General features: G+C 36.9%; 1 non-coding gene across 1 annotated transcript; it reads left to right on the forward strand.

Moving 5' to 3' along the window:
- The first annotated feature begins 4,412 nt into the window (after positions 1-4,412).
- LOC118487717 lies at positions 4,413-4,519 on the forward strand. Its single transcript, XR_004882660.1, has one exon. It is a non-coding gene; the product is annotated as a small nucleolar RNA R71 (small nucleolar RNA).
- Positions 4,520-19,801: the final 15,282 nt, after the last annotated feature.

Raw genomic sequence — 19,801 nt, forward strand, 5'->3', positions numbered from 1 at the left:
AGATATCCACGTAATCTATTATAATAATCAAAAGGTGTACCCTTAGTTACAAAGGGACCAAACCGGCCCAAAAGGGGGTGGGGTCACCCGGTTGGATCTTGATCGTTCAGTTAGAGTTTAGTTTGGTTAAGTCGGTTACTTTTAGAGATTAACCCCGTTAGTTGTTTAACGCGTTATAATGCGGGTGTTAAGGTAATCAGGGACCCTAACTGGCTCAGAAAAATACCAATAATATTTCTGGCAATATTTTTATGTTCCGGGTATAGTCCGGTTGTTCGGTCGGATAGTAATCCGTTAAAGTGCTTAAGTAATCCTTTAAGCGTTGTAAATAATATTTTTAGCGACACAATTTATTCTGCAAAGTGTCAGGAATATTTCCTCATATTTTGGCACTTTATTAATTAGCTAGAAGCTAGTGTGTAAATAAAAGTGCTGTGTTTCGTGCTTAGAGTACGTTTTAGGCACATCCAATCTCTGTATCTTATTCCTAGTGACGCAATTATACAACCCTTGTATCCCTACACACTCTATGGGTGTAGTAGAATATTTCTGGCTCATTCACGCCTTTAGAGGCAGTGTCCGCCTGATGCTGGCTATATCAGCATGTTCAATAGGTTATCCATTCAAATGCTACTGTGCTTTCGTGCATCATGTTTGTCACTAGAGTTCAGTAATTAAATAATGTAGTGACAGGAAATCAAAGTATGATGCAGATATGTACAAGTATCAACAATCAAGTAGCAGTTTATTAGAAATCTCAGTTAAGCACAGTAATTAGGCAACAATTAATAGTTAATTAAGTCGTACGGATACCTGGTTTTGTGAGGGTTGTCACAAAATTCCCCCACACTTGAATCTTTGCTTGTCCTCAAGCAAAAATCTTAAATATTGCTTACACATCCAAATGGAATAGGTAGAAGAGAAGTTTTGGGGACTTATTGTAGAGTGTCGGGAATCAAAGTTCTTGTTATTCTTGTGTTTATTTTATTTACAATCCTATTTGACATGATTTATTTATAACTCTTTTTAAGAAAAAATATATTTTTAGGCATAACATGTCTTTTAAAATTTCATTTAGCTATATAGAAATTCACACACCTCATAAGTGATCACTCAAGACTCGGCCGAATATGTATAAGTGAACTCTCGATCCCAATATGAAACTTACTCCTACCTTATGCTTAAAAAGTAATCAAACCTCCTTCTTTTTAACATAATCCTATAAATATCAAGAGGACTTTAAAGGGTTGGTTTTTGGTTAAGGGTAGGGTAATTTTATTTGAGAAGTGGCTAAAGGCGTAAAATGTCGGTTTTCTTTTGAAAACTTTATTTACTTGTGACTTAGGTACAAACTAAAGGTTTATAATCAATTGATTTGCTTATTTATTTCAAGAAACTAGAGAGATATTTTTTTTTGATATGATAAATATTCACAAGATAACTAAGTCACATATTTTTGTGTATTTTAAAAAACCGAATTTTACTAAAATAAAGGGGTGTAAAAATAAAAAGGTTTGGGATGATGGGTGATTTATGCAAAATTGTATTTTGCGGGTTTTGAAATGAAAAATTTAGGCTCAAAAGGGTTATCTAAGGGGATTTTTTTTGGGTGGGGAGATAAAAATAAAATAAGGTTGAAAAAGAAAAGGGTTTATAGTCCTAATGACTCAATCATTTACTTACTTGGATAAGTCGTTAACGACCGGGAATGTATTGTCTTGTCAAGTTCTAGATTTGTAAGAACCATACGAGCTATTCACACAAGAAATGAAAAGTGAACATTTAGTAAAGATATTGAATTTGAATGCTCGGTAAAGGCTCACAACTCACAATTTGTGGGAAAAGGGTAAAAGTGTGGAAATATATATACAATCAAATTTTAAAAAGATTGTCATGCCTTTTTATAAATTTTTCTTATACGGTTCTTTTTATCATGACGCTATTGGTTAGAAACTTGTAAGAACTTAAATTTTAAAAACTTGGTTTTCTAACTTAAACTAAAAACAAGACAAAACAAACTAAAAAAATATTTTGAAAAAGATTTGGGGTGTTCTAGCGGTTCCAAGTAGAGTTTTTGGTAAGACTTGTTTTAAGACAAACAAATTCAAGTTCCCCCACACTTAAATTACACATTGTCTTCAATGTGTCTAAAATGGGTTAGATTTGATTAAATGTGTAAATGTGGGCTTAAAGCAACAAATTTTTCAAAAATCAGGCACTGGACACGGGGGCGTCTTAGGGGGACACGGCCTCGTGTAAAAAGTGCCAGTACCAGACTCCTGTGAAATTTTTCAGAAGACAGACACGGGGGCGTGCCTGGTAAGCACGACCCCGTGTAAAAAGTGCCAGTAACGAAAATTTTCTAGAAGACAAACACAGGGGTGTGTCTAAGAGACACAGCCCCGTGACACGCCCCTGTGTAACAGTTCCAGAATCAAAATTATTTTTTGCAGACTTGAGGCACGGGGGCGTGCTTACCTTACACGGCCACGTACTTCACTTACTGTTTTGAAGATTTTGCATCGGGAGACATCTGTTTACGTGCATGGGGTTTTGTTTCAACGTCCCTTGTCCATCTCCAACCTTCCAACCTTCTTTTGAGTGTATCTTATTCCTACAAAAGAGAAAACTTAGAAATGAAAGCATTAACTAAAGGCTATACTAAAATTTAAACTACTTTATTATTGGATAGTCCATTGAATGCTTTCATGGTGCGCCACATTTATAAGGGTCCTTGGCTAGACCCAAAGTCGGTCAAATGTTACCTTAGCGGGATGACTCGCACCTCAAGTTGCACCGGCTGAGGGCGTAGTCTAGGCTTGAGTCTATTGTTTTGATTTAGTTGACCAGATCATCCTCCACACGATGTCCCACTTCAAATTTTATCTCCTTGTCACCTACCCTCAATGTTAGCTTCTTGTTACTCATATCAACCATGGCGTGTGCGGTGGTAAGGAATGGCCTTCCTAATATGAGTAGGATCTCGGTGTCTTCTTCCATATCAAGGAGTACAAATTCGGCTGGGAATACAAATTCCCCAACTTTGACCAAGAGATTTTCTACGACACCTTGAGTGAATTTTACTGACCTATACGCAAGTTGCATGCTCATCTTTGTAAGATGTGGCTTCCTTAGTCCGAGTCGGCTGAACATAGAGGCGGGCATTAGGTTGATGCTTGCCGCTAGGTCGGCAAGCACATTGCTTATTGGTGATCCTCCAATGGTGTAAGGAATGATGAAGATTACGGGATCAATCTTCTTTTGGGGTAATTTGTTGAGGAGGACCGTCGAGCATTCTTCACTTAAGTTGACTTGTTGAATTGACTCAATCTTCCTTTTGTGAGTGAGGAAGTCTCTCATGATCATGAATTTGGAGTATTTTGGAATTTGTGTGAGGACTTCAACGAAAGGAAGGTAGATGTGAAGTTGTTTAAGTAATCTAACAAACTTGGTGAATTGTTCGTCGGTCTTTTGCCATGATAAACGACCTGGGTAAGGGACCAGTGGTGGTTTGGTTGGTTTGGTGTTTTAGGGTTGAGTATTTTCTTGGTTATTGGTTATGGGTGTGTTTGTGGGTTGTGTAGTGATTTGGGGTGATGTTAGTTCATTATCGGGTCTTACCTTCCGGTTTCTAAAATTAATGACGTTTACTTGGGCTTTTGGGTTTGGTTCAGTGTTACTAGGCAAGGCTCCCTGTGGTCTTTCGGAGAAATTTTGGGCAAGTTGGCTTACTTATTTTTCAATGTTTTGCATACTAGCCCGTTGGTTCCTAATTTTGGCTTCAGTTTGTAGGAACCTCTCCGAATACATCTTGTCGGACTCGGAGAAAAGACGAGTGATGAGATCCTCAAGTCTTTCTCTTCCTTCTTGTTGTTGTGGTTGGAAACCTTGTTGCTCATTTCGGGGTTGTTGTTAAAAGTTAGGTCGTTGATTTTGATTTTGCTGGTTGCTACCTCCCGATTCCCTCCAACTAAAGTTGGGGTGATTTCGCCACTAGGGGTTGAAGGAGTTGGGTCTCCTGGTGGTCGTGGGCGGTTATTGAGGTAGGTTACCGCTTCCTTTGTTTTTTCATATCTTTCATACAACTCCAGTTTTCCTGTGGTCCGCCACATCCTTCACAAGCCATAACCGAAACCGTTTTATTTAATTCTAGTTTCTTTATTTTTGTGGTTAAAGCTTCTATTTGGGCTTGTAAAGAGGTGGCTTCGTCCACTTTATGGGCACCTGGGGTTATTGATTTTGAACCCCTAGGAGTATGCCATTGAAAACTATTTTAAGCAATTTCCTCAATTTGATTATAAAACTCCTAGGGTCACCGATTCCCGAGGAGTCCCCTGGAGTTAGAATCAAGGATTTGCCTTGTGTGTGGTAAGAGCCCATTATAGAAAATGGACACTTGTTGCCAACGTTCAAGACCATGATGCGGGCATTTCCTTAATAACTCCTTGAACTTTTCCCATGTCTAGTACAAAGATTCCATATCATCTTGAGATTATGAATTAATCTCGGTCATGAGTTTGGCAGTTTTAGCAGGAGGAAAATATTTGTAGAGTAATTTTTGGGCAAGTTCATCCCAAATGTGCACGGACCCACTTGGGAGGGTGTTTAGCCAAGATTTGGCTCAGTTTTGAGGGAAAAAGGGAACATACAGAGTCAGATGGCATCGTTGGAGGTTACGTTGATCTGAAAGGTGTCACATATTTCCAAAAAGTTGGTAATATGTAAATGGGGATCTTCATCGGGTAGGTCGTGAAAGGTGGTGTAATTTTGGAGCATTTGGATTAGGTGAGGTCGAAGTTTGAAATTGTTAGCATCGACATTAGGGGGGTTAATATCGGCTCCAAGATTACCGACCGTAGGCCGTAGGTAATCAATGAGAATACGTTGATCCGCCATGGAGAGGTTTTGGGTTGAAGATTTTTGTCGGTTTTTAGCTTGAAGTCTTTTTCTTAAAAAGCGCTCGGGTTCTTATAGTGGCAGTTTTATGTCTTTTTCAGAGGTGGAGGTCATGCACCAAGTCGTATTTTCTGCGAATTATACAGAATGCTGTGAATTTATGCGAACAAAAACATAAAAATTACTGATCAGAAGAGTAGCATGGCCCCGTGTCTATATAGGTACGACCCTGTGCTATCAAGAAAAAGTTTCTGTTTTGTGGTTCCCAAATACTAGAGGTTTGAAACGGCCCTGTGCTCCTGTAACATGACCCCATCTCTATATTCCAGTAATCAGAAAACAAATTCTTTTCTATGTTGTAGGTTTGGCACGGCCTTGTGTTGATCAAACACGGCCTCGTGTTATTCTTGCAGAAAATAGATAAATCAAAGAAAAAGAAGAAAAAACTAAAAAGAAAATTTCAAGAAATATAAAAAATGATTAGACCGTCGATTTTAAACTTTTTTAAATCCTTGTGTCCCTGACAAAGGCGCCAAAAACTTGACGTGGTGCGAGTGTGTATGAGTTTTATTTATATATTTTTAAGTACTTTTTACTCGTTTATCAAGCTTTAGCTTTATAAAACAATATATAACACTATCACTCTCTACAACTCGCTAGGGAAAGTGAAGCCATCGTTGGTGTAGTATAGTGATGGTAAGATACCGAGGTCGTCCAAGGGCATAAGAGCTTTTAATACCGGAATATCATCAACGTCTAATCTAACCAAATTTTGAGAAAAAATGTTTTTAATAAGTAAAATAAAGAAAGAAACTAATTAAATAAAAGAAACAAATAGACAAGATTGAATCACTTGGTTCCGACTCATCTTTTATGTATCCTTTTGTTGGTGCATATGTCTGTCGACTTCGTTTTGTATCGAGTCTTGTATTAGATTAGATAGATCAGGGCACATTGTTCGAGAAATGTATTAGATAAAGCCATTTCGCACGAAATAGGTTTAGCTTTTCGCACGAAATGGGTTAGCCATTTCGTACGAAATGGAAACTGGCCATTTCGCACGAAATGACCATTCCGTGTGAGTTGTTTCGTGCGGAATGGTTGGCCTATAAATAGGTGCCTTGGTGATTTCATTTGTAACGATTTGATTCCGGTAGCGAAGCTCTGCCGAAGTGTCTCCAGCATTGTAAAACGATCTGCAGAGACAGTTTAAAGTGATTTCTTGTGTAATCCAGCTGAAATAACTCCGATATGTTTGTTTCCTCCTCTCATATTGGACGAGTTCTCTTCTGAACGACTCGTTTGGTCGTGCGAACGATCCTATAAGTGGTATCAGAGCTCAGGAGGAAGAGTTCTTACCATTTCAGCTGCAAATTCTGTTTTCTACACCTTCTTTTTCAAAGTAAACAAGTTTTCACGGATAAAATGGCTTGATTTTCAAATATAACGTGCGAAACTGTGTTTTATCAAATCCTTGAAAGAATCAGACCTTAAAACGGCGTAAAACTTGATCAATTTTAGCAAAAACCGTTCGAAAAAGTGACATCATCACCATTTCGCACGAAATGGGATATCATTTCGTTTGAACATTGCTTCATTTCGCACGAAACAGAGTTTCATTTCGCACCAAGTCTCCATTTCGCACCAAAAGGACACTTCGTTTGAAATAGATATCATTTTGTACGAAATGGAATCCCATTCCGCTTGAATGTATCATTTCGCACCAAATTGTTCATTTCGTGTGAAAATTCATTCCGTTTGAAAAGACCATTTCGCATGAAAAATAAATTCTTCTTGAGTAGTTAATTTTGTTTGAAGGATTGAATTTGGGAATTTTTGAGAACCGAATCATGAAGAACGAGTTTTACAACGCCTTTGATACTCCGTTGACTATTACTCAGAATACGATGCTAGAAAATGAAACAGGCACTACGCAAAAACCGCCTAAGCTTATGAGCATTGAGGAGTACAGTGGATGGGTCGAACGTTTTGAAAATTGGGTTCGAGCTTATTACCTTGATGCTTGGGATTATACAAAATTTCGATATATTAGACCGGTTAAGGACAATGGACAGAAAGTTGATATTAAAGATTTAAGTGTTGAAGAGGAATAGAAATATAAAAATGAAAAATTGATGGTTAGTCTTTTGCAGCAAGCTATTAAGGAAGAAATCTTGATCTTACTACAACACAACGGAAGTGCACAATCAATATGGAAAGAACTAAATTCAAAGTTTGTTGGTAGTAAAGAGATGATCAAGAACAAGAAGTCACTTATGAAGAAAGAATTTGATCTATTTCGTGGATTGAGAAATGAAAATACCAAGCAGATTATAGAAAGATATTGCAATTTGGTGAAGAATATGAAAAGATTGAAAGTCAATAAAGATAAAGAAGAATTGATTGAAAAGTTGGCCGATGCGTTGCCACAAGATGTCTGGGGCACGTATCTTATGATGTTAAAGAATAAACCTGATTTTGACAATCTATCACTGAGTGATTTTATTGAACAACTTGAAGCTCAAAAGATGGAACAAAGAAAAATAGCGAGAATGAAGAATTATGATGGAGAACAAGACATTGGTTTGTATTACAAAGGTGGAGTTAGTGATAAGACTATCATTGCACCGAAGATCGAAACTGCTTTCAATGCCAAAAGTTCTTTTGAAAATTCATCTCAAGGATCAAGTAGCAAAACTGGATTTTCTTCATATCCATCGTTTGATCCACATTTTTCTACAACAAAGAGTGGCAAAGTTCTTCAATGCAACATTGCTTTAAATCTTTAGAATGATCAAAATTACTCGGAAGAAGTTGCCAAAAGTCATATGTATTTGTTGGTAACTGTGTTAGAGTCGTATTGGAGTTTAGTTGCAGGAAGGATCGGAAATCCAATGTTGACAAAAGCGGATTACGATTAGATTGATGCTGAAGAGATGGAGTTAATGGATATAAAGTGGTGTTTGGCGAGCGTGTTGAGAAGAGCTGAAAAGTTTAAACAAATCACAGGAAGAGATGATTTTCGTGATGCAAATGTTTCTACTTTAGGATTTGATAAATCTAAAGTTACTTGTTTTCGTTGCAGGGAAAAAGGGCATTTCAAGCGAGAATGCACAAACCGTGAAGCTAGTAGAGCTCAAAGTCCATTCGGCAACAATGATTACTATCGGAAAGCAATTTATCATCAAGTTGCTCAACAACCGTATCAACAACAAGAACCACAAACTGCACATGCTAAAAAGGCGATCGAAGAGTCATCAAAGAAAGCTTGTGTGGTGAATCAAGATGATGAAAGATCGTCAAAAGGATTCAGTTGGGACAAATATATTTCAGCTGATAGTAAAGCATGTCTGATAAATCAAGATGATGAGAGAATGCCAGAAGGTTTTAGCTAGGACAATTACTGTCCAGATAAAGAATTCTTGGCTAAAGCTTTTGTTGCTCAAGTTGTTGAAGACGATGAAGATGATTATTGGGCAGAAAGTATGAAAAAGCATTTAAAGTATCGAGCCGAAAGAGATGCTGAGAGAGATGCTGAAAACGCTCGAATGGCAAAGGAAAAGCAGATAAAACAACAAGATGATAGTGATGACGATTATGATGCAGAAAGAATGAACAAACGTTTAAGATTTCTAGCTGAGAGAGATGCAGAAAGAAAGAAAGGTAAGAATGATGAAGAAGAAGTCCGAGTGATAAAAGTCAAAGAAGTTCCAGTTTTCGAGATTAAAAAGGAAGTTATAGCAGAAAAAATGTCTGAGAATTGTGAAAAGTGTGAGATTGTGAAAAAACAAAACAATGAGTTGATTCACAACATGAATAGATTGAAGGAATCTTATGACGTTCTGAACAAAGCTATGAATCAATACAATGAATCAAGTAGTGAACACACAACTGCTTTGAAGACACTACAAGGAGCGTTCATGTCAAAGCAGTCAGGCATCAATTATTACATTGAGAAATGTGCTGAACTTGAGAAAAAATTGGAAATCCAAAGAATAGAAACTGAAAGAGTTGATAGATTATTGAGAAGTTACTCATGTGCTTCTTATGTGATTGACAGGATATACCCAACAGTGGAAAGCATGAAGGCATTTGAAGAAGAGCTGTCTGAAGTGAAGGATTCTGAAACAAAATAGGATACTGAATTGGAGAGTTCTGGTAAGAAACAAAGTGTCAGTTACAACAAGTGTCCACCCCCGCTTGAAAATGGATATTCTCCACGAAATCCAAATTCAGAAAGAATAAAAAAGGCAACCAATTTACAGTGGGAATCTGAGTCTTCAGATAACTTGCCAGAAAACATTGATGTCACGTTCACATCATCTGACACTGATCATGAGTCCGAGTTAATAAAGAAAGTGGTCGATCAGGTGTTAGATAAAGATGAAATGGATGAGTTAAAGTCGGAGTCAAAGTCTAAGTCTGACACTTCAAGTACAACAGTCAAAAAGGGTAAACGGGTTTATAATAAAGATTTTCTGTTATCACAAAATAATTTGAATGACGAAACATTCAACGTAGTATATACTTTGGATGATTCTGACAAATTATATTCTAATGAAGAGGTGTTAAAACTAAAATGATCAAAAAGGTTTTCAAACTAACAGAAATTCATATTTCTGAAATAAAAGATGTAAATTTTTCTGGAAAACCTAAACAATATACCTCAAGGGTTCAACAAAGATTAAACAAGAAAAAAGGTTACAGTTTTGGTTCTGGTTATCGAAAGAAACCAAACCATAACGGTAATTTCAAAAAGAAAGGTCTTGGTTTTATGCCACCAAAAAATCATAAAAATGAGAAAACTTATAAACCAAAAACTGTTTTTATTTCAGGAACATCGTCTGAAGAAGAAAAAGAGTAGTTGTTTAGGAAGTAGACAAACAAAGAATTCCTTGCGAAGAAGCAAGAGGGAATGAGGAAGGAAGTTGCTCAGAAGAAGAAGGAGACAAGAACCTGTTTTCAATGCAACATAGTTGGTGATATTGCCAGGAATTGTCCGAAGGCAATCCAAACAAAACAGGGAGTCTCTCAAAAACTGAAAGAAAAGATGATTGAGAATGAACCACCAACCAAAAAATTTAAAGTTTTTAAAAATTCAAAGTTTGAGGTTGGTGAATGTTCAAAGAGTATTTACAAAAGAGAAGCAAAGCTTAACAACAAAAAATGGGTTGTTAAGAATTCAAGTGATACTTCTGGCAATGAATCTGACTCGTCAAAGTTAGAAGAGCCAGAGGTTGAGCTAAAAAGTGAAAATTCAGTGCCGCCAATGGATGAGGCAAACTTTCTACCATTGCGGGCTGAAAATTTTAAACAAAAGGTTAGTAAAATTGAGATTTCAAATCAATTTTTTTCTGAAAAGAAAGATTTTGATATGGAAAAGGCCTTTAACCCCACAGTTCAAAACATTTTTGGAAAAATGAATGACGGGAAGGTAAAAGGGGTAAAGGAATTTTATGAAAAGAAAACGAAGAAACCAGAAGGAGATGGGTTATCCCATGTCAGTAACTGGGATAGAACCTATCATGACTAAACTCTGGACTTGTCGGAGCTCCCAAGTTGGTAATCGTGGAGCAGGAATCGGCATCATTCTTGAACATGTCTGTTTGAGTAAACCTACAAGTGGTAGGAAAGTGGGTTTTCATCTACAAGTGGTTAGTCAAGGTCATTAAGTTGAACTTGATTTCACTTTCATTCTAGTGTAGGTTTCCACAAGTGGTTGAAGGAACAAAGTGATGAACAAATCCCCTAATCTACAAAGTGGGTTAAAAATTCAACAAAACTAATTTTCCGGAAAAACCATTTTGATTAAAACAAACTTAAGTGTTTTGAAATCATAATGAGAAAGTAGTTTGTTGTCAGGGGGAGTTCTGATTGTTTAAGCCAAGAGAATGGCGATTTGAAGCAACTGGAATCAGTTTGTCAATTTTATTTGTATAGTTTGTAAATTTTTTTAAATGTGCTTGAATTTTAGGGGGAGTATGATATCAAAAAAAAAAATCAAAAACATTTGAAAATTTGAAAAATCCAAAAACATGATAAAATTCAAAAAAGAGTTTTGTTGTAAAAAGAGGAAATGATAGTACATCAGTGGACTATCACAGCATGCTAAAGAATTGGAATGTCAAAGTGTGATAAACGATATCACTGAGGATGTGCCAGTAGGTTTTTACACATTCAGTAGGTTGTTTTTGAGATATAAATCAAAATATCAAAAACTTACTTATTTTGTGGGGAACATCTCTTGGATATATAGGTAACCCCCGAAATCTTGTTTGAAAGGCTTTCTATTTCTGACATACTAGATCTTTGTGCATGATGATATCTGGGGTATTATACCAGTACTTCTGATTTTGCGAAAGCAATAGCCTAGTCCTCGTATAATACTTTGCATTGCTTAATTCTTTAAGCTCACCCTCAGTACAAAAAATGATGAAACATTGAAAAATGCTAATCATGTGATGTTGAAGAAAAGATCCCCAAACGGGACACGCCTGAAAGACGAGCCATCATCTCTTTGTCTGAACGAAAGTTCTAACCTGAGCTCTCATGGTTTCGCATTTACCCGTTTACAGATATCATTAGTGTACATTCACCTGTAAGACTGAATATAGAAGTCTGGATACAAAAGTATATTCTGAGGTGGTACACGCAAATAAGTTTAGTGCTTTAAAACACTAATATCATATCTTGAAATAGTTGAACTTTGTGTGAAAATTTAAGTGGATCAGTATACTGACAATCTAAGTGAATCATTTAGAACTTAAAACGTTTAAAGCTTAACGGTGTTAGTGATTTGTCTCAAAAACTGATATGATCCTCTTACACAAACTTGCAAAAAATATTGCTTGTAAATATTTCTTTATTATTTTTCATTAACAACAAAATCTAAAAAGATTTTCAGTGTGTTTTAGCATAAAGTTTGAAAAATACAAAAAGATTTTCGATAACTGACGCTGAAAAGCTGATTTTCAAAATTCCGAGTGCTAAACATGAAGAACAACAGGGTTGGAAGAGTTAGTTTTTGAAATGAAAAATTATATTTTACAAGTGGTTCATCAGAGTTTAATAGTGTAAAATCATAATTTGAACGATACCTGCAATGTGGTTTCTAAATTTGTAAAATTTTAGAATTGTGAAATTTATTGTGAGGTAGAGAATGTGCAGGTATGAAGTTTGAAAAGAGTCGGATCCCGATTTCTGAGGATGCGGTGGTTTCAAAGAGTCAGGTTACAATCCTAGAACCTGTGAAGAGTTATAAAAGCCAGGTTTCCGATCCAAAGCCTGAAGATTGAGAATTCCAGATGCGATCCCAGCTTATCGAAAGGGGGAGTCTGAAGACAGTTAAGAAGGAGTGGTTAGAGCCAGTGTTTGATCCTGGAACTGTATCCACGAAAGCTGCTGATGCTGATGAACTTAAGGAATCAAGAGATCTGATTAAGAAGAGATAGAGACAGATTGAGATTCTTGTAGAGAAAGAGAAAAAGATTGATTGAGGATGCTTACAATGGAGAATCTTTGGAGAAAGTGAGAAGACTGATAAAGACTGAAGATGTTGAAGACTCGACATTGAAGACTTCGTCAACATCCAAGGGGGAGTCTGTTGGTGCATATGTCTGTCGACTTCGTATTGTATCGAGTCTTGTATTAGATTAGATAGATCAGGGTACATTGTTCGAGAAATGTATTAGATAAAGCCATTTCACACGAAATGGGTTTAGCTTTTCGCACGAAATGGGTTAGCCATTTCGTACGAAATGGAAACTGGCCATTTCGCATGAAATGACCATTCCGTGTGAGCTGTTTCGTGCGGAATGGTTGGCCTACAAATAGGTGCCTTGGTGATTTCATTTGTAACGATTTGATTCCGGTAGCGAAGCTCTGCCGAAGTGTCTCCAGCATTGTAAAACGATCTGATATCAATACAGAGACAGTTTAAAGTGATTTCTTGTGTAATCCAGCTGAAATAACTCCGATATGTTTGTTTCTGCCTCTCATATTGGACGAGTTCTCATCTGAACGACTCGTTTGGTCGTGCGAACGATCCTACACCTTTGATGATTTCCGCACTTTGGGTTTTTAAGGGGTTATTTTAGTTGTAGTGGCATGTCCCTCTTTTGGAGGTAACGCTACCCTGAACCATATTGGTCTGAGTCAACAGGGATACAGTCCCGCAAGGCCGAAATATTGAAAGATAATTAAATAAGTTATTAATGCAAAATGTGGCATGTCCCTCTTTTGGAGGCAATGCTACCCTCGGCTATATTGGTCTTAGTCAGCAAGGATACAGTCCCACAAGGCCGGTTTAAAGTTTTAATAGTAGTTTATTTATAAGGTATTCAAGCCGTTCTTACTTCCCTCGATTTGATGATATCTGCCTCAAAGAAAGTCCTAATAAGCTTGAATCAAGTCCTCGCAGGATCTATACACTGAACGAGGCATGAACTTTACCCACACCACCTTTCTAACCCCCTTCTAGGTAGTTAACGTGCTTTATATAGACCGTAAAGACACTAATGAGTGATCCAACAAAATATGAAGAGATAATAGAATAAAGTTCACTTTTAATATAAAAAAAACTAGTTATTAAAGTCATTAATACATACCTAATTTGTCACACCCTGGCTTTGCGGAAGCGTGGTTAATTTGGTGTGACTTCTTAATACCATAGCTTAATCATAACAAAGCTATATGAATTAAAAACATGCAAGATCATCCATTCAATTTAGTTTTAAAATCCAAAAACAACCAAATTGTCTTAACGGGAAAAACACCCTAACAACCATAACTTGTTCAACAACCTTACAAACTCAAACATAACACAAACCTGGTTTAAGGACTGTGACTTGTCCAGGAAAGAGTCACATTCCCTAAACCCCGGATGACCTCGTACTAGTGCAGCGGGAAAACGTGCCATACCGTGCCAGATCTTTTAATTCCCTGAAATACATGTAAGTTGAAAAATCAACAATAATGTTGAGCGAGTTCATGTGTAAGTGAGTAAATAAACCTTTGTATTTATCAAAATCCTGGTATGTAGCAAATAAGGAAAAAGAGATCACCAATGGTTTGCAAGCCCATTGATATGTGTGAAATGCAAGTAGGAAGGCTCAAACCTAGCAGATTTATGCGTCGGGTACAAAGTCATCCCGAGGTCCGTTATGCTGGGCCTGGGACTGGGCTCGCTACACCCAAATAGATCTATCGCTCCTGCCCCTCGGTCCTACCCTGAGGATTAATGACCTCAAGTTTCTGCCTACCCATTCACATGATCTAAGTAGTAACCCTCCTTACGCTAACCATACCATGTATAAAGTATTCATAATCAAAGTAACATGTATTTCACCCCCGCAGTTTAGAAAACTGAAAACAGTTAAGAGAAAAGGGGGACATGAACTCACAGTCGGTGCGTCTCTACCAAGTATGTCTCTGAAAGCAAGCAGCTGTGCAACGACCTACAAGTTCTAACTCTATTAGACGGACTGCCGTGCCTTAGCTTTATGGTTTAAGTTTTTGGGAAATAGTTAGACAACTATTTCGTGTTTACATTCCGTGCATACTTGGTAATTATTTTCCTTCCCAAGGATGGGGGATTAAATACATGTGCGTACGAAATATATTATTAAGTCTTACTTAATATATATTTATTCCCAATCCCAAAATATAAATATTTTTCTCAAAAATACTATATTTTTACTTTACAAAATTCTCCCAAAATAATACTTTGTCATATATACACGTTCATGAATATTTCCGTAAAATGCGTAAGTTACGTCTTATCGTTCGAGTGGTAATAATAATTACCGGTGTAACTTATATGTTTATTGTGAAAGCGTTCGCATTATTTTGGATTTGTTAACGTCTGATAATATTATTTTTACTCTAAAAATAATATTATATACTTCACAAAATAATTAACAAGTAGCGTTGTGAAAAATATATTTACTAAATATATATTTATCACGTTTAATTTTGTGAAAATCCCACCTCCGATATTTTGTAAATAAAGTCGTGGCGAAACTTATATATTTTGAAAACATGTCAAAAAGTATTTCTAACACTTATAGTGAAAATATTTCTAAGTGTTAGGTTTTTAGAAAAATTTCGCCAGAGTTTCCTCTGTAACTGGAGGTGGCCACGCTTTCAAGCGTATCATTTTCTTTTACAAAACAATTCAACAACTTCTTTATTTGATCAAAACAATTTTCAACGCAACAAACTAGTTAATAAAAATGTAATTCGCATAAATTTCATGAACTTGTAGTTTTCTAAAATTATAGTGTAAATCTCATCATTTTTAGCGGATCTTTATATAAATTAGTCCGGTTTCGTAAAAACCCCGTTTTTTTATAGAAATTCCGTCTTTACAACTTCTCGTCATCTTTTACAAAAATTGTTATTTTGTCGAAACTTTGCGTTACACAAGTGTTTACACACTTGTGGTTTATAAAAATCATACTTGTTAGTGTAAGATCCGTTTTTAGAAAAACATGATTTTCTTGACACTCGGTCCTTTGAAAATACCACTCGTAGATCCGTAGATCTGCTAGTTTTAAACACTATTTTACAAGTAAAACACTTTTACACAAGTTCATGATTCGCGTGTGGTAGAGTTTCACCTTTTAACCCTTGTTTCATTCAAAACAACCTTATGTCATGATTCATGATCATGACCAACCCGGGTTAAATGATGATCCGAGCTACCACAACATAGATCGGGTCCGAATAACCACACAAAATAAATACTACAACATTTACACAACTTGTAAGCTTTTAACCATCATTATTCATGTTTTTAGTAAACTTTAAAGCTTCATCTTGCGAGATTTCGAGTTTTAATCGTTACACAACTTATTAACCTCTTCAAACTAGTTCAAGTAAGGGATTTAAGCATCATACCACTAGATCGAGGCTAGGGAAGAATCTAAGCGCAAAATGAGAGGATAAAAGCTAGAGAAAGAGGTCCTTCGAGCTCCGAGTGCACCAAACCTCCTAATACGTGATCCTTGAAGCTTGTATGATGTTGGAATGGGATGAACCAAACTCGAAAATGGATGTATGGGGAGGGGGTGTTCGGCCGAGAATAGTAGAGAGGGAAAGAGAGAGAGTTTGTGATGATGGAATGTGTATGACTAATGTGCTAAGCCAAGTATTTTATAGACAAACATAAGATTAATGTCCAATGGATCATGTGTCATTTAGATTTTAAACATAGTGGATTAAAATAATCAAAAGGAACCAAGTGTGTCCCCGTCTAGTTGGGGCCGGTTAGCATGGGGGGGGGGGGGTTCTAGTTTGTTTCCAACCAATAGATTAATAGTTAGGTTAAGTAGGTTAGTTAAGTAGTTAACCCGGTTAGTTGTGTGTAGTGTTTTATGGCGGGTGTCAGGGTATTCAGGGACCCTAACTGGCTCAGAAAAAGACAAATAGTGTTATTAACAATATTTTCATGTTCCGGGTATAGTCCGGTTGTTCGGTTGGATAGTAATCCGTTAATGCGCTTAACAAAGCTTTTAAGTGTCGCTAATACCCTTTTTAGTGACACAACTTATTCCCGACACTTTGGAAAGTGTCTAGTAATATTTTTCTCATGTTTTGGCACTTAACTAGCCAGCTAGAAGCTGAATTGTTCATTAAAGTGCTGTGTTTTGTGCTCAGTGTACGTTTTAGGCACATCCAGTCATCGTGACTTATTCCTAGAGACGCAGTTCTACAACCCTTGTATCCCTACACTCACTATGGGTGTAGTAAAATATTTCTGGCTCATACAGGCCTTAGAGGCAATATCTGCCTGATGCTGGCTTTGTCAGCATGTTCAATAGGTTATCCGTTCATAGTGCTACTGTGCTTTTGTGCATCATGTTTCTCACTAGCGTTCAGTATGTAAATAATGTAGTGACGGTATGTAAAGTATGATGCAGGTATGTACAAGTATCAGAAATCAAGTAGCAGTTCATCAGTAATTTCAAGTAAGCACAGTAATTAAGCAGCAATTAATTATTAATTAAACCGTACGGATACCTGGTTTAGTGAGGGTTGTCACATAATTAAAAAAGTTGACCAAAGCTTGGAAATCAAAAGTAATACATAAATGACTTGTCTTCACCAAGTGATGTAAGAGATTAACCAATCTTGGCCTTTGTTTGACTAAAACTCTTATGATCAATCTTGGATCCCGAGACTACTATACACTCTAAAGATGGTAGATGGAAGATGGATGAATTTGGTATTGTGGTGGTGGAGTGGTGGCAGGTATAAGAGAAGTGGTTTTCCAAGGGATGGATTGCAATTGAATGAAGCACCCCTATTTATAGCTAAAAATAGAAGCTTTACATGGCCTCGTGCCTGGTGGGCATGGCCCTGTTTCATCCTTCTTCTCTGTCTTCATTTAATGAGCTTGTCAGTCCAGATGCTCACACGGCTCCGTGTGTCAACGGCACGGCCCCATGGCCATTGTACATGTTGTACTATCCAAGATTCGCAAATTTGGGAGTTAACGACGGATTGTGTCTGTAGGACACGACCCTGTGTCTCTTGTCTGCATCTGTTTGTCTTTTTCTTACTGGAATCTTGAGTGTGGCACGGCCTCATGCCTTGGTGGCACGACCCGAGCTTATCTCTTGGTTTGTTGTTTTTAGTCTTGGGGTGAAGCTCGGAGGGTTGGTATGATGTATCAACTTCCCTTCTTTTGTATCCATGCTGGTTTTTGCCGTTAATTTGTTCCTTTTGTAAATTTAAGCTCTTTTAATCCTGAAAATCAAAAGTATACAAAGAAACACACTTTTTCCAACATTAGTACCAAAAATGGTTGATTTTATACCTTATTTGATATAATTTATATGTTGCATTTGGTGCATATCACATGACATGGGCTTGGTTTTAAAAAGCGAGAGGCGCATAAAAGCGACGAGCATGGAGCCCATTACATCCTAGGCCAATAAAGCCAACGAGGAAGGTTTTACGTAGAATACATTGATTATTTATCTCTCCTAACATATTTTTTATATATACATATACATACGTAGCTAAACGTTTAAAATTAAAAAAAAACATAAATAAGCTAGTTTAATGTGGGTTTTTAAGTACATAATACAAATTTGTACGTAAAAAGTAAAAAGAGTTAAAAAAATTTTGAACCATGTATTATACTATTAAATGATTCATATTTTTTCTTTTTCTTCTTTCAGTAATGTATTGTTATGTAATAACATCACCCTATAGTGTAGGTCCCTTTCCGGAGGATGACGAACCTAAACCTTGTTATACAAACCCACTAGCGAGTGCGGAATCCAAGCTAGCAAACAAACCGGGATGAGACAAGTATAAACACAAACACACAAGGATTCACCGATTAACACCACTGTATTAATACGAATGAAGGTTTCGGTTACAAGCACAATGTTTACAAATCTAACTTGCAAACTCTCTAGTGTGTGTGTGTGTGTTTTGATAGAATGCTCTCAAACTCTCTCTATGTGTGCATCTATCTAACAAGCCTCTCAAGTCCCTCTAAAACAACACACTTCATGGGTATATATATACCCATACACAGCAGGTCTGACCGAAGGATCCGATAGATGGTCCGAAGGATCATATTTCGAATACAATGCTTTTGAAGGATCAGCAAGGACCTCGAAGGATGATCCTTCGAGGTCTATCAATCGAAGCATATCTTTCGAGGTGATCGAAGGATCTACATTATCCTTCGATCACTCATCCTTCGAGTCAGACAACTTACATCAAATTTACTAACTGTTGACTGAGTCAAACCAGGAGGACGGTTGACTTGGTCAACTTACAAGACTGACAAGGACATCGTTTACATATAGACCGAATACAGACAAAGTACAGACACAAGTGCATCAACAAACTCCCCCTTGGCTGTAGCTTTGTCTTTATCTTCTATAGTTGTAGACTCGTCTCGAACTTCGATGGTCTTTGGTCTTCGAGTTCTCAAAACTCTGATGTCCTTTCAAGTCTTCAATGTCGGAGAATCTTCAAAGTCTTCACGTATTGAAAGTAGAGAGTGTATCAACAAACTACCCGTATCATGTAGGAAGTGTGTTAACAAACTCCCCCTTAACATAAGCTCCCCCTTGAGTTATGCTCGTGAAATACTTTATCTTTATGAAGTGAGATCCTTGTGGTGTTGACGATGGTCAGCGGCAACTCGATTATCTTCATCATTTGAGTGCCTTCATGTCGTGTCTTCATTCCAAAGCTTTGTCATCGACCATGTTCTCCTAGCCTTTAGAATCTGCACATGCAAGAAATCTAAACGCGTAATGAGAACAACTGCTTGGAATATAGTTAATCATAAACAAGTGACACACGGATGACCATGTCACAATCAAACACCGTCCGACAGTTTGAAAGTTTTTCAAATTTATCAATTTCAGATTTCAACTTTCAAAACATGCAAATTTCGACCGTTTATGAAGATTTAGTCATTTCGGTTTTCGTTCAGGTTTCAGGCAACGAAGACTCGAGTTCCAACATCGTACGATCGAAAATAAAATAGAAATAAAATCTTTTTGGCTTTTATAAAGTTTAAATTAAAACACACCTAAAATCTTTTTGGGATTTTTGACTTTTCTAAATGTAAATACTGAAAGCAGTAAATAAATATATACATACATTCTTTTTGCGAGTTTCGAGGGTAAGAGAATCATATCAGTGTACGGTCATGCCAAAACACTCTTGTTGTTCTGTTAGTTAACATTAAGATAAGCATCCTATAACAATTATCGGTATTGTTGTCCACTTAAGTTCAACTTATCAGATGTAATCATGTTTAGGAGATACGTTAAGGTATGATTTATACTTACCGACCGGTGTTCATCCACATCACGACACATTCCCGTATCAAGGTATGCACGAGGGTTCATCTTACCGGTGAGTATAC

Source organism: Helianthus annuus, chromosome 15 (assembly GCF_002127325.2).
Source record: "Helianthus annuus cultivar XRQ/B chromosome 15, HanXRQr2.0-SUNRISE, whole genome shotgun sequence".
Lineage (NCBI taxonomy): Eukaryota > Viridiplantae > Streptophyta > Magnoliopsida > Asterales > Asteraceae > Helianthus > Helianthus annuus.